The sequence below is a fragment of the Myotis daubentonii genome, chromosome 6 (assembly GCF_963259705.1).
Source record: "Myotis daubentonii chromosome 6, mMyoDau2.1, whole genome shotgun sequence".
Lineage (NCBI taxonomy): Eukaryota > Metazoa > Chordata > Mammalia > Chiroptera > Vespertilionidae > Myotis > Myotis daubentonii.
Genome location: NC_081845.1, coordinates 93,308,310 through 93,324,163, shown reverse-complemented (window position 1 = coordinate 93,324,163; position 15,854 = coordinate 93,308,310). Strand labels below are relative to the sequence as shown.

The window sequence follows — 15,854 nt, the reverse complement described above, 5'->3', positions numbered from 1 at the left end:
TGCCGTTTCCTCTCTTCCTCCCTCAAGCCGAGTGATAGGCCCAAGAAAGAATAAGGCATCGAGTACAGAGGCTAGGGAAGTACACTCTGCCACTCACTAACTGGGTGACTTTGGCCACGTTTCTGTACCTCTCTGTGCTTCAGTGCCCAGGTTAGTAAGATAGGGATAATAACAGTACCTACCTTATCGGGGCGTTGTGAGGATTACGTGCTTGGCACATAAGCAAGAACTGTTATTAGTGTCACCCAAAGTGTTTCTTGAGCATCTACCTACTCTATGCCCTGCAATTTCCCAGGTTACTTAATCCTCATGGCAACTCTGAGAGGTAGATGTTATTATTCTTGTTTTGCATGTGTAGAAATTCAGGCTCAGAAAGGTCAGGTAACTTGTCCAAAGCTTTCCAAACTTGCTTCTCTTCCCATACTTGTTTACTGATGATTATTTTTTTTAGAGAGGGAGAGAGAGAAACATCAATTTGTTGTTCCACTTGTTTATGCATTCATTGGTTGATTCTTGTATGTGTCTTGACTGGGGATTGAACCTACAACCTTGGTGTACTGGGACGATGCTCTAACCAACTGAGCTACCCCACTAGGGTCTTTTCATATTATCTGACTCACTGACCTTATTACCTAAGACAGAGATTTAGGAATCTAGAATGACTTGCTCCCTCCCTCTCAACCACCTCATGCACAACCCATCATCAAATCCAGTAGATTCTCTCTCCTTCATACTCTCATATCTACTCCTCCTCTATCCCCATGGCCCTAGCCATGGCTAAGGCCTTTGTATCTTCTCTCTGCATGGTCACCTTTGACTCCTCCATCTCGCCCCATATCTAATCAGTCTCCAAGTCCAATTGATTGGCTTTTCTTGGTCACTCTCATATCCATCCTCTTGGGGCCATGTCTCATGGCCAGTGCCTTACTCTGGCCCTTACCACCCTCCAACTGGATAAGAGCAGTAACTGGGTCTTCTTGCTTACTTTTCTACCCAGGGTTGCCTGAATGGGTTTTCTAAAATGCAGGTCTGTTCTGGACTCTTCCCACTTTCCAGTCTCTCAGTGGTAGCCTGGACAGTCAAGTTCACATTCCCTAAATTCCATGGGCATGCGAGGCCCGTGAACATCTGGCCCAGGCGGACATCCTATGCCTCTAGCTTTTGGATCTACTAGCAGCTCTGGGCTTGCACATGGGCTGTTCTGTCCAACTTACTTCTCGTACCAGTCCCCAAACTAGAGGCTTGAGTTCCTTGAGGGCAGGGGCGTATCTTCTGCCCTGGAGGTCCCCGGTGCCTAGCACAGTGTGCTTGGCTCTCAGGAAGCATGCAACAGATGTTTTTAAAAATAAATTCATGAGTACACTTATTCTAAAGTTAATGACTGGGTGTCACATAGCTTAAAAGGGATGAAGTAACATTCAAACTCAAGTCTGTTCATTTATTCAACAATGAAGCTCTTCCTGTATGCCAGATATTGTGCTAGATGCTGGCTACATGACACAGAACAAAACATAGAGCCCCTGCCCTCCTGGAACTTATGTGCTTATGTGGTATCAAAGTTCATGTCTTTTGCAAGTTCAACAAATTCTGTTGCAAAGAGCCTCATTATAATCTAAAGTGTCACAAAGCAAAGCTGCTGGTATAACACGATGCATATTTCAGGGGTGGGAAATGAGATTCAAACTCTTCAGTGTGGCTCTTTGGGACGTTTGACTACTGACTGACAGATTTGCTGCCTTACACACCGCACTACACCACCCAGACACAGCCAGCCCAGGCAGGTAGCTCGAAGGCCGCAGAGACACTAGCCCCCAAACGACGCCCTTGGTGATTAACTGGTGATGTTACCCACTCCTCAAGTCCCTGGGGAGGAGGGAAGCTTCTGCATACTCTAGACAGTTCTGCCTTTGCACCAGCGACTTTTTCCCTCGAGAGGGTGCACCGTTCCCGGAGGTACTGCAATACCGGGTCGATGCGTGGAGTGGACGGAGCAAGCTCCTACTCCAACTCCCAGCTTCAAAAATACATTTAATATATTGTCCTCGGATAGAGAACGTATCAGATATTAAACTGATAAGAACAGATACTACACTTGATCTTAGCCAAAAGGCCGAGAAGCGATGCTGCCTGTCTCGCCCGCGCCGGCTCCCTTCCCCCACCACCCACATTGCACTCACGGTGATCCAGATCACCGGCAGTCCAGGTCTCACTTCCTTTGCTTCTTTGGCAGCACCATGGCACTCACCAGATGGTAGACTCTTGTGCCGATTTTTTTAATCCTCTATATTTTTAAAGATAAATTTTATGTCTCTGTGGCGCCGTCCTTTGCGGGAGGTTGAGCGGCAAACGGCATTTCTAATTTGCATGCCCCGCCCCTGGAGGCGTGGCTGCGGCGGGCGGACTCTCCCCGCGCCGCGGCTCTGAACCCGAGCTGGTGGTACAGGCTCAGAGGAAGGACAGAGTGTGAGGGGATTCGCGCCGGGCGGGCTGCTGGCAGAGGGGTTTCCTGAAGACAGACAAGGCGCTAGGGACGCCCAGGCTGTCTGTATTGCGGGCGACTTGGCCGCCCGCCCGGCGGAGAGCCGAGCTCCGAACCTGCCCTGTCCCATAAGGCGCTCCTTCCGAGTCCGGGGAGCGCGAGGTCCGGAGGGGGGCTTTCCCGGAGGGCGGCCCGGGCGTGTGCGGTGGGAAGGCCCCCGCGGGGCCCCCGGAGGGCTTCTCCCCTCTCCAGCCCCGGCGTCTCGCGGGGCTTCGGTGCAGGCACCGCCTCCGCCTCCTGGGCTCCGCACTTGCAGCTCCCTCCGCCGTGACGGCGTTTCCCTTCGCCCCGTCCACGCCTGGGTCACTCGTCCCACCCCGTCGTTCAGGTCAAGCGCACCGCTCGCCGCCCTCGTCGGCACTCGCCTCCGGGTCCCGGCTGGCCCGGTGCTCACTCGGTAAACGCCGGAGCCGAGAACCTGTGCTCGGGGCAGGCCGAGTCAGAGCAGCCGCCGCTACGAGGCTCCGGGCCGGAGCGAGGGGGGAAGGTGGGCGATGGGGGAGGAGGGAGGACTGCTTGGGGACGCTCTGGGCATCACGGCCAGTCGGTGGGTTCGGCTCGCCCCCCACGCACACCTCACCCCCACGCGCAACCCCTCCCCGTTCCCGCCCCCGGCCTGGTCCCCGTCCCTCCCAGTTTCCCTCTGGGCCAAGGCCGCCGGCTGCCCGGCCGGCGTGCACCTTCCCCGCCCTCCTTTCTCACGGAGCCTCCGCGTGGCCGGGGAGTTTACAGTTCTCTCCTCGGACCTCAGAAGAGCCAGAAGGTCACCGCGGGGCCAGACTGAAACTCGGTCGGCGGCGGGGAAAGCCTGATCGCCCCTGCGGCCCGAGCCCGTCCCGGCCCCAGCCCGTGGGCTGAGCGCCGCGCGCGTGTGAATTACCTCGTGCAGCTCACTCTACCCGCCCACGAGGCGGACGGTCGTCTTCGCCGTCTCCTACTTGTCATCACCACCACCGACCGTTATGGTCTGGGCAGGACTAGGGCCAGGCCTGTGAGGCCCTCGCCGTGAGGGGGTGTGTGTGTGTAATTTAGTGGAGTGTCCACAAAACTCTTCAGTCAAGAGAAATACTATTTTAATACAACTTGTCTTGAGGAGGAGGTATTCATGTTGGTTCCCGGTGTTTGGGTGCTCCCTTACGGTTTTCGGTTTTCGTTTTCCCAAGGCAAGCGCCTCGCTCAGTTCATTCCGCGCTAATCCCCACCTGGTCCTCACCATCCCCATTCCGTGGACTGCGCTGTCCAGCCGACAGCCGCAGGGGGCTGCTGAGCGCTGGGTGTGTGCCCTGCCCTGCGTGTCACGCACACATGGGATGTTGAAGACTTGGCATAAGATATGTAAAATACCTGAATTTTTATAGGGGTTCCATATGGAAGTGATATTTTTGATATATTGAGTTAAATAAAATAAACAAGTTCAAAAAAAAACAAAAAAAAACTCTTCAGTGTGGCCCTAGCCGGTTTGGCTCAGTGGCTAGAGCGTCGGCCTATGGACTGAAGGGTCCCGGGTTTGATTCTGGTCAAGGGCACATGCCCGGTTGCAGGCTCGATCCCCAATACAGGGCATGCAGGAGGCAGCCGATCAATTATTCTGTCTCATCATTGATGTTTCTATCTCTCTCTTCCTCTCCCTTCCTATCTGAAATCAATTATATATATATATATATATATATATATATATATATATATATATATCTTAAGTGTAGTAGGGATTCAGGTAGGAGCTGAGATTCAAGATGGTCCTTAAAATGTTTAATAAATAAGTAGGAAAACATAGGAACAATACATGTAGAAGGCAGCATACCACATTTATGGGAACAAGAACTCTGGAATCTGGTATTGGATGGGTGTCAGGGCCAGCCTGACAGGGTTGAGCTGGGCTGAGGCAGGGAGGTGGGAATTGAGAAAAGAAAGGAAGACAGGAAAGCGGGGTCGGGAGGACCCCAGTTCTCTTGATGAACTGAAGTGAGTTTATTAGCTATACAATCCTATTTATACACAACACACTGAATCGGAGGTCTGTCAAGAGGAATGTATTCTTTGTTCCTCTTAATCTCCAAGAGAGAGATACAGCAGAAGGACAAGTTCTCAGTACAGCATATCTCAGTAAATAGTTATAGACTTCTTGGTAAGCTATGAAAGGCTGTTCTCATTCTACAAATGTTACTCCCATTCTACTGATAATCGCCATCCAAACAAGTCTGGGAAAACTGTGTGGGTAAGGGTCCCAGCCTTGCTAGCCCCTACAGGTGCAAGGACCTTGCCAGCTTACATCTGGCCCCCAACAGATCCCCCTTCTTTGTTTTTTAGGCGAAGTTCATGTTTCAGTGTCCGACAGTTTTTTATGTGTACATATAAGCAGTAATATTTCAGTTCTGGATGGTGGACAAATGGTGGCAATGTAGGTCCGACCCTCTCTGTTTTGGTCCTGGGCAACCTGCAGCGACGCACAGCTGCTGACTGCTAGCATGATAAGGCGTCTTCACCATCTTTATTTCTGGACTGCTTCTCTTCTCGTTGTCTCATGGGGCCACTGTTATTCTGTGGCTGGAGCAGTCCTGATAATTCCTCTCTGTTGCAGGAATCCACATGGTCTTGGAGTTGTTTTCTGAAAATATACAAATGTATTCTCGACCAAAGGTTAATAAAGGAATCGTATCTATAATTTAGACTTGGGATTCTTTTAATTTTTGTCCAAACGATTTTCCTTTGGCTTGTTCTGAAACCACGTATATTTTCATGGGTGTCTTGCTATTAGCATTATAAATGAAAAAATTAATTTTCAAGTAAAAATATTAAAGCAATTAAGGCATTTACTTAACAGGTTATTATTCCACTATTCACCCTTTTTTATTTTTTAATATTAGGAGGTTTTTGGAAATTATATAATGCAGTCTAGATAACTTTAAATGTTAATTTTTGTATAAAAATATGACTGCTTTAGGTTTATAGTATGTTAAGCAATTTATCCATGAAATGAAAATTTTGGTTAATACTTTTTGAATAATTACTTATATTAATTAGTAAAATTTAATTAATCTGAAAATTTGACTACTATTTTACTGTTAAATTTAATAATCTAATAACAATCTTAGTTTACACTGTAAATATTAATGGAAAGGATTATTTTGCATCCTTGAGAAGGCCCTGAGCATTCCTGATGTTAAGCTAGATTTAGATATAGGGTAGTTGCTGTTAGCCAAGTCTCTGTTATCTGGGTACCGATTTCGGCTGGCCTAAGTCTCTTTCTGTTATCTGGGTCCCGATCTGAGCTGGGCATGGGAAGCACATCAGCCATGGGGGCAGGAGACCTCCCTCAGAAGGGGCGAGTGTTCAAGCCCCTGCATAGTTGGGGGGGTTAGTGAGGATCTGTGCCCCACCTCTGTTGACCCCCAATTTCTCCCCTGAGGCCCCCTGCGACTGTGCCTGTCTTAGGTTGCCCCTCCCAGAGGGGTCTTACCCGTCATTGACTAACCAGCCATCCTCCGGGGCCAAGCAGGGTGATGTGAGGTTTAGTTTTGTCTCCTTGGTAGCATATGCCCCTGTGGCCTCCATGCCCAGTAACTGCCTTGTGATCCCTTCTCCAGCTGGCGGGGCCCCGGCATTGATCATGGGGAACCCAGATTTCTTCTCTAGAGAGGGCCCAGCTTATGCCATTGGGCAAGAGACAGATCCATGGTACCAGCCACCATGAGGCTTCAACCTCAGTATGAACAGAGAGCTTAGGTAACAGCTATGGGCAATTGGAAGAGGGACCCCTTTGGTAAAAAGGTCAAGAGAGGTCAATATAGAATGCTCAAGTGCCTTCCTAGGGGGCCCTCCACACAGTGAATGGGATAAAATCCTTTCATGTTCTTATTAAATTGCTGCCAAACAATTAGTTTGTAAGCTTGTTTGGAATAAATGTTAATATGCTGTTGTAAAATATTAAAAATTATTAATGAGCTTTTGTTATTTTAAATTATATCTTAAAATTCTACTGCTGTATTTTAAGAAATATAAAATAAGATAAAATAAGATAACTTGTTTTGCCCTTTCTTAGAGGCAAAAACTTAAAATATATATTTATATATTATATTAATATATATAAATATATTATTTATTTATTTATATATTTATATTAATATATATAAATATATATTATCTGATAAAGCTTTCTATGTGATTTCAAGTATATTAAATTGGCTTTATTAAAAAATCCTTCAAGAAAAGAGAATAAACTTTTGAAAACATTTCAGGGCCCATGAAATGTCCTAAAGTCATTCCTTGATTATAGTTTTGAAATCTAACTTAAAAAACTATTAAATATATATGTGTATATATAATTTAAAGATTATATACCTTTTATAATTATTAAGAGATATCAATTAAATTAAAACTGATCTTTGTATTAAAAAATTTCGGTTGGGATTATAGAATTTATTCTCTTTTTTTTAATTAGATAAATGTTGAAATTTTATTATAATTATATGATTTCTCCCAATTTATGTAACCAGAACTTTAAACTCTTAGCTGGCAAGTTAAATATTTAGTATTTCTTAATCAGTAACATTTTTAAGAATAAACTTCAAAAATACATGACATAATCAATAGATTTAATTCTGTCCTCTAGATTTTTTGTGAGGAAAATTTAGAATAATATTTTAGCATTTTGTTATTTCAGAATATCTAATTTAATTTAGTAAACTCCTAAGCCTTGGGGTGCCATTCACTGAAAACAGGTAACTATTAAAATGCAAATTAGTTACATTCTTTCTACCAAGGATGGGAAACTGGGAAGCAAGCCTCTCTTTAAAAGTTGTCACTGGCAGGAAATTTTTGGCCTACCTGCTCTGTTGGGGGAAGGGAGGCTAGCCCTTCCTCTATTAAAAATTGCTTTCGAAAGCTAGCCTTAAATAGAGGGCGTAGCCGTCTTTTACCTGGGCTACTTAGATTTTTATAATTAGTATATTTTAATAATTCTTGAGATTTAAATCTAATTTATTATTTTAAGGCAATATTCTTTAGTAAATTCTTTTAACAGAGACAATTTTACTGACTTTTCTTTTTGGCCTTGAAATTAACTTTTTAATATTCTTTATTAGTATTTAAAAACTGTTCTTTATTATGGAAATGCCAAACCTGCTGCTAGAATCTAGCTAGCATCTTTTTTCCTTTGAGTTAAATTTTGCCATCTTTCTTAGGAAATAATCAGTCTTGGGTTTTATTTTGTATATTTGTAAAGAGATTTTAGCTTGAAACTCTATCTAAATGTCCAAAATCGGACAATGCGCGCCTTAGTTCCAAGCCAGCTTTCTCTTTACACGTGTACAGAAATCCCAGATGCATTTTTAAATTTCAGATCCGGTGGCATTTGCTGTAGCTGTATCGGAAATGCAAGGAAATCATCATTTCTTCTCTATGTGGGAGGTTTTAAATCTAATGATATTTTGTTTATTTCAGTAGGCAAGGGCAGCACCCAGGGCAGACAGAATGTCTTATTCCTATGGATCCAAGGTCCAGCCCGGCACTCCCGGGGGTTGCTCGGAATAGCTCTTGTATCTATTTTGCTCTCTGGGGTGGGCTGGGTGCTGTGCAGCCTGCTGGCCTTGAGACAGCATAAGGACAGCAGGGTAAATAGACAATGCCCCTGTTATTTGCTGTAGCTGGGTTGGCCCCTTTTGGTAGTTTCTCGACTGGTGTTGAGGCAAAGAATTTCCCTGGATATCTGTCTTAGATTTACACTCATTTGCCCAATGTTTTCCTTTTTTACATTTAGGGCATAGTCCAGGTTGTTTGGGACCTCTGCCATTTCCTTTATTAACCCCTTTATTAGAAGGACACTGTTTTGCCATGTGTCCTGGTCCTCCACAAGTGTAACACTTGTGTGTTTGACTTTTCCTTGGAACTGGTGCCGCACAAGGCAGCGGAGAGCGGCGGGAACGGCCCCCGCGGCTTCTCTTTTTCTTGCCAAGAAGCTTTAATAATTCTAAAAGGTGTTCTACCACATCCTCTATATCACTACCCTCTTCACTTCCAGCAGAAAAATATCCTTCCTCCTCCTTTGCCTGAACAATACCTGTATTATCATCATGACAAAGAGCAGCAGCTTCCTCAAAATCCTCCTCATCTTGAGGAGTTAAATTATCTTTAAAAGTTACATTATTTCTTTTTAATATACTGTCTTTTTTAGACTCCTGTTTTGTGCTATCACACTGCTTCTCCTTTTTTTCTGGCTTAAGAGATGGTTGATTATGGTCATGCCTGGGATCCAAACAATCCCGTATTAAATTCCATAAGAAAATGCAGACCTCCTGAATGAATTTTAAAAAATGTTCTACTTGCTTGTCATTAACCTTAGTTCCTCTACTATTGAGCATAGACTTTAACGTTTGCCCATAAAGGGCATTTTCTCTAGATTCTAATTGCCCCATGCTTTACTCCTGATTATCAAAAAATTGCTCCTCCCTTACCTTAACGAGTGCACTCTTTATCCGGAGGAGTTCCTCACTGTCGTCTCTCCAAGCCCGACGGAGTTCCTCACCGTCTTTTTCCCAGTTGCTCAGTCCCTTAGCTCGGGCGCCAGATCTGTCAGGGCCAGCCTGACAGGGTTGAGCCGGGCTGAGGCAGGGAGGTGGGAATTGAGAAAAGAAAGGAAGACAGGAAAGCGGGGTCGGGAGGACCCCAGTTCTCTTGATGAACTGAAGTGAGTTTATTAGCTATACAATCCTATTTATACACAACACACTGAATCGGAGGTCTGTCAAGAGGAATGTGTTCTTTGTTCCTCTTAATCTCCAAGGGAGAGATACAGCAGAAGGACAAGTTCTCAGTACAGCATATCTCAGTAAATAGTTATAGACTTCTTGGCAAGCTATGAAAGGCTGTTCTCATTCTACAAATGTTACTCCCATTCTACTGATAATCGCCATCCAAACAAGTCTGGGAAAACTGTGTGGGTAAGGGTCCCAGCCTTGCTAGCCCCTACAGGTGCAAGGACCTTGCCAGCTTACATCTGGCCCCCAACAGATGGGAGGATCAGTGGTCCTGTATTGGTGTGGGTATCTCTAGGGTACAAGGAGTTTTAAGAAAATCAATTTGCTGCCTGGCTGGCATGGCTCTGTGGTTGAACGTCAACTTATGAACCAGGAGGTCATAGTTCGATTCCTGGTCAGGGCACATGCCTGGGCCCCGGGCTCAATCCCTAGTGGGAGGCAAGTAGGAGGCAGCCAATCAGTGACTATCCCTCATCATTGATGTTTCTATCTCTCTCTCCCTCTCCCTCTCTGAAATCAATAAAAACATATTTTAAAAAAAGAAAAGAAATCAACTTGCAGATCTTCAGCTTCCAAGTTCTGTTTACCAAAACTCTTTCCTCTTTCACAATTTCACCTTCCCTACTTTCAGTAGCGAGGCTCAGCATTCCCTATCCGCAGTCTTTCAGTAGGGGACTACCCAGAGGGTGAAATTCCTGGAGCGCTAAACAAAGCTCCTATTTGAAATGCTAGTGCAGGGCTGTAGGTGCTGAGAAAGTGGGCAGCTCAGAACCTGGACAACAAATTCTTTTGGTTTTTAAGGCAGGATCATTGCTTTCAAAACCCTGAAGAATCCTTAATATTTTTTATCGTAGATCTTCATGATTTTTTGGGGGGGTGGGGGAGACAACTCAGAAGTAGATGCCATTGCTAAATCAAACTCTCACTTCCTATCTACTTATGAAGTGAACAAGGTTTCTCAGCTTTAAAATAAAATAAAAAAGGAACTAGAATTGATGCTGAATGCGGTCTCATTCTAATAAATAATATTCAACTGTGAACATCTGAACTACCTGAGGGTGGGGATGGGGGAAGTAGTCCATGAATTTCATTGGTAAATACATTTCCAATGCATTTTTGTATTTATGTTTATTTAATATGTATAAAAATCATAATATTTATGTTGTTTTGCTCAACTGAGTACTACTAATATTTCTGATGGCCACTCAAACCAGAAAAAAATTTCTCACTTAGAGCTTTATAGTTACATAAAGCTTAGATTCTTTTTAAACTTTAACTTATATACATGCTTAGGTTGCAGAGATGTATGATATTGTGATCAATAAAAGACTTCCAAGCATAAAATATGTTACATTGAGATTAGATTGTTGAGGGGAAAGAGGAATGGAAATACAAGTATAAGGAGAACAAGAAACAATGTAAAACGTTTTTATTGCTAAAGAAAAGCTTGTTCACGTTATTTTGTAAAAATATATTTTTATTGATTTCAGAGAGAAAGGGAGAGAGAGAGAGAGAAACATCAGTGATGAGAGAGAATCATTGATCAGCTGCCTCCTACATGCCTCCTACTGGGGATATGCCCTTGACCAGAATCAAACCCAGGACCCTTCAGTCCACAGGCTGACACTCTATCCACTGAGCCAAACCAGGTAGGGCTGTTCATGTAATTTTTTAAAAAATATGTTTTTATTGATTTCAGAGAGAGAGAGAGAGAAACATCAATGATGAGAGAGAATCATTGATCGGCTGCCTCCTGCACGCCACATACTGGGAACCAAGCCCACAACACAGGCATGTGCCCTGACCGGGAATTGAACCCGTGACCTCCTGGTTCACAGGCCGACGTTCAACCACCAAGCCAGGCCGGCTGGGTTGTTCATGTTATTTTTTTTTTTTTTAAATATATTTTATTGATTTTTTACAGAAAGGAAGGGAGAGAGATAGTTAGAAACATCGATGAGAGAGAAACATCGATCAGCTGCCTCCTGCACATCTCCTCCTGGGGAGGTGCCCGCAACCCAGGTACATGCCCTTGACCGGAATCGAACCTGGGACCTTTCAGTCCGCAGGCCGACGCTCTATCCACTGAGCCAAACCGGTTTCGGCTGTTCATGTTATTTTTAAGATGAATAATGGTAAGCATCAAATGACTTTGGGATTTGAGTTTTATTCAATATATTTAAACGGGTAACATGGCAGTTTTATATTAAAATGTCAATATTTATTAAGGAGTAGAAATTACATTCTCCCTCTGAAACTATTGTTTTAAATTAATGATGAAAAATATTAGATGTCACCATAAAAATGTGCAAGAAGCTTTACAGTTCCAGTACATTCTTTTAGGAGGCTACTCCCATGAGAGACCTGTGACTAGAAAGGCAGAATGAGGCCTGATGCTTAGAAGCTGGGTAGAGTTTAGACTTGAGCTGGCAAGCCGATCTCTCAGCCTCAGTTTCCTCACCTCTAAATGGGGTCTAGTCCAGGCTTTTGAATATCTATAATGGGACATAGGAAGGCATAGGCAGTGGTTCTCAACCTTCTGGCCCTTTAAATACAGTTCCTCATGTTGTGACCCAACCATAAAATTATTTTCGTTGCTACTTCATCACTGTCATGTTGCTACTGTTATGAATCATCATGTAAATATCTGATATGCAGGATGGTCTTAGGCGACCCCTGTGAAAGGGTCGTTCAACCGCCAAAGGGGTTGCGACCCACAGGTTGAGAACCGCTGGCATAGAGGGTGGGTGTGTGAGATAGGGAAAGAAACATCACCGGATGGCTGAATGCACAGGGACTGGCAGAGGGAGCTCTCAGTGGGAGGGGGGAGAGGGGGAGCCCTCCCTCGGGGGCAGAAGAAAATACTTCCCAGTCTTTTCATTCCAGGGTTAGAAAATAATTCCTCTGTCCTTTCCAACATTCCAGATAAAGCCGAGTGTATCCCATCTCGGACGCTCTCAGAAATACCCATGCCCTCCGGGCCACGCGAGGAGCACAGGCCTTGTGACCCCAGGCCATCCCATTGTGGTTTGTACATAAGGAGATGTGACTGGCTGGAGAGCAAGAAGCTTGTTGCAAACTGTTGCAAGGACGTGCAAGGTGGTTCCTCCTCAGGCACAGTGTCTGCCCGGCCCGGAGAGGTGCCCGCTGGAAGACGCCTCTCTGGCCCCTGCTGTTGGGGGCGTGGGTGGGGAGAGAGAATGCCAAGGAGGCTGACTTCAGGAGGGCCCCCCCTGCTGGCTGCAGCCTGAAATGGCTGTGGAGGAGGTCAGAATCCACCGGTAATTCAAAATGGATCTAGCCAGCTTTCTTGCTCCACGTTTTAGGTTATCACTCATTTACACTGTAATTGGGCACCAGAGCAGGTCTTCAAAGCTGAGACCTCTGGTGGGTCTGGAAAGTGTTGCCGAGGCTTTTCCCAGCTTTTCCCACTTTGAGCTGTGCCTGTGGGCAAATCTAGTCAAAATGAAGATCTGGGGGAGCTCTAGTAGCCTGGGTTTGTGATTCAGGTCACAGGTTAGTAAAAATGGAATTTATCAGAGTATAGAGAAGTTCCTTAAGTAACTGGGGGGATGGGAGAGCCAGTGTGGAGGCTGTCAAGCGAGGAACAATACCAAAGATCATGGCACGGTCCTAAGGCAGACACCCCAGCTGCCGCCGCCTCTAGGTGCAGTCGCTGCTGCTCCTGTGGCTGATGTCAGCAGGGCTGGACTCTGCGCTTACAACTGCTGCTGCTTACAACAGGAAATCAGGCGGAGCCGCTGCTCTGCCACTTACCTGAATGGGTTATTCGTGCTGCCCACAGCCTCAGCCTCCCAGTCTCCAGAGCGTCTGATCGGTGGAGCCTGGTCATGTGGCTATGCCTTAGCTGCAAAGGAGGCTGGAAGCAAATGCCTGACATTTTCAGCCTCTCAAGTGGGAGATCCCCCAAATGTGGGCAGGTGATTCAGAAGTTAGGAGGCCCAAACCAAGGAAAAGCTTGAAGAGGGTGGATAGTCATAAAACGGCACATTCTGAGGCCAGCAATCTGGGTGGCAAAAGGCAAATCACGTTTCCATTATGGAAAAAAAATGCTCAGAATAAAAGTAAAGAAAGATAAAAACTCACACAACCCCACCCAAAGACAACTGCTGATAACATTTTAGTGTGTGCTTCCTTCCAGTTTTTTCTATGCTATTTTCTTATTTTCCAAACGATATACTTATCTATATATGCTATACCTATGATCAGATCCTGCCTTTTGCCCACTGAAAATCAGATCATAACATTTCCCACTTTTTAACCAAATCTTTGTAGGCATCATTTTTTTTTAAAGAAATGTGAGTTTTTTTGTAACTATATTTGAAAATGTTTTTGTTGATTTTATTGGAAAAGAGGAGACAGAGAGAGAGAACCATTGATGTGAAAGAGAAACATCAATTAGTTGTCTCCCACATGACTGGGACCGAGCTGTCTATCTGGGTATGTATCCTTTTAAATATAAAAGTGAAATGAGGTGAAAATGTAGCATCTCAACAGTACTCCCGGCATTTCTTTTAGGGAGAGAACTCTCTTTATTAGGGGAAATAAGCCTGTTAGGGGTACTGAGTGAGATCTTTAGGGCATGAGTGTTGACAGGAAACCTAGCAATAAAGAAATATAGCTAAGCCCTGGCTGGTGTGGCTCAGTTGGTGGAGCATTGGCCTATGCACCAAAAGGTTGCCAGTCCAATTCCCAATAGATGTTTCTCTCTCCTTCTCCCTCTCTCTCTCAAATCAATAAAACCAGCCCAGCCAGAGGAATTTGTTTTTTTCTCTGGAGAGGGTGGGATAAAGAACAGAGAGGAGAAGTAGTGATTTGGGAAAAGGCCAGGTCCTAAGGGGTAAAGGGCCAGTTAGAAAACCTCAGATGGGGAATTGATCATGTTGACAAGACTTAGCTACACCTACTTAAAAGGACGAAGGGCCCTAGCTGGTTTGGCTCAGTGGATAGAGCGTTGGCCTGTTGACTGAAGAGTCCCAGGTTTCATTCCAGTCAAGGGTATGTGCCCAGGTTTTGGGCTCGATTAGGTTGCAGGCTCGATTGGGTTGTCCCGATGTGGGGCATGCAGGAGGCAGTCGATCAACGATTCTTTCTCAACATTGATGTTTCTATCTCTCTCTCCCTCTCCCTTCCTCTCTGAAATCAATTATACACTAGAGGCCCGATGCAAGAAATTCGTGCAAGAGTAGGCCTTCCTTCCCCTGGCTGCCGGCACCGGCTTTCCTCTGGCACCCAGGACCCAGGCTTTCCTCACAGCCCTGGCTTTGTCCGGAAGGATGGAAGGACATCTGGAAGGATGTTCAGTCTAATTAGCATATTACACTTTTATTATTCATATATATATATATATATATATATATACATGAAGAAGGTGTATGTATTATAAAAAGGCAACAAATGTATCAATTTTTTTTTATTTGATTTTAGAGAGAGGAACATCAATTAGCTTGAGGGATAGAACCCGTAACCTGAGTATGTATCCTGACTGGGAATCAAACTCTCCACCTTCTGGTATACTGGATGATGCACCAACCTATTGAGCCACACAGGGCAGGGCCAAATGTATGAATTCTTTTTCTTTTTTAAAAAATAATTATCCATTCATTATTCTTTTTTAAAAAATTCTTTATTGTTTAAAGTATTACATATAATATTACATGTGTCTCCTTTTCCCTCCATTGACCTCTCCCTGGCCACCCCCCAACCCCCAGCACATGCCCTCACCCCCCTAGTGTCTGTGTCCATTGCTTATATGCATGCATAGAAGTCCTTTGGTTGATCTCTTACCCCATCCTCCTCCCCCGCCTTCCCTCTGAAGTTTGACAGTCTGTTTGATGCTTCTCTGTCTCTGGATCTGTTTTTGTTCATCAGTTTATGTTGTTGATTATATTCCACAAATGAGCAAGATCATGTGATATTTATCTTTCTCCGACTGGCTTATTTCGCTTAGCATAATGCTCTTCAGGTCCATCCATGCTGTTGCGAATGGTAAGAGTTCTTTCTTTTTTTAATATATATTTTTATTGATTTCAGAGAGGAAGGGAGAGGGAGAGATGGAAACATCAATGATGAGAGAGAATCATTGATCGGCTGCCCCCTACTGGGGATCAAGCCTGCAACCCAGGCATGTGCCTTTGACTGTAATCGAACCCCGGACCCTTCAGTCCGCAGACCGACGCTCTATCCACTGAGCCAAGCCAGCCAGGGCAAGAGTTCTTTCTTTTTTACAGCAGTGTAGTCTTCCATTCTGTAGATGTACCACTGTTTTTTAACCCATTCATCTGCTGATGGGCACTTAAGCTGTTTCCAAATCTTAGCTATTGTAAATTGTGCTGCTATGAACATAGGGGTGCATATATCCTTTCTGATTGGTGTTTCTGATTTCTTGGGATCTATTCCTAGAAGTGAGATTATTGGGTGAAATGGGAGTTCCATTTTTAATTTTTTGAGGAAACACCATACTGTTTCCACAGTGGCTGCACCCCTACCAGCAGCGCACCAGGGTTCTGTTTTCTCCACAACCTCGCCAGCACTTTGGTTTG

The 15,854-nt window shown here is 44.7% G+C and overlaps 1 non-coding gene across 1 annotated transcript; it reads right to left on the bottom strand.

The window, feature by feature from the left end:
• Positions 1 to 1,931: 1,931 nt before the first annotated feature.
• On the bottom strand, positions 1,932 to 2,122 carry LOC132237855 (U2 spliceosomal RNA). The gene has a single exon (XR_009453670.1). It is a non-coding gene; the product is annotated as a U2 spliceosomal RNA (small nuclear RNA).
• Between the last annotated feature and the right edge of the window lie 13,732 nt (positions 2,123 to 15,854).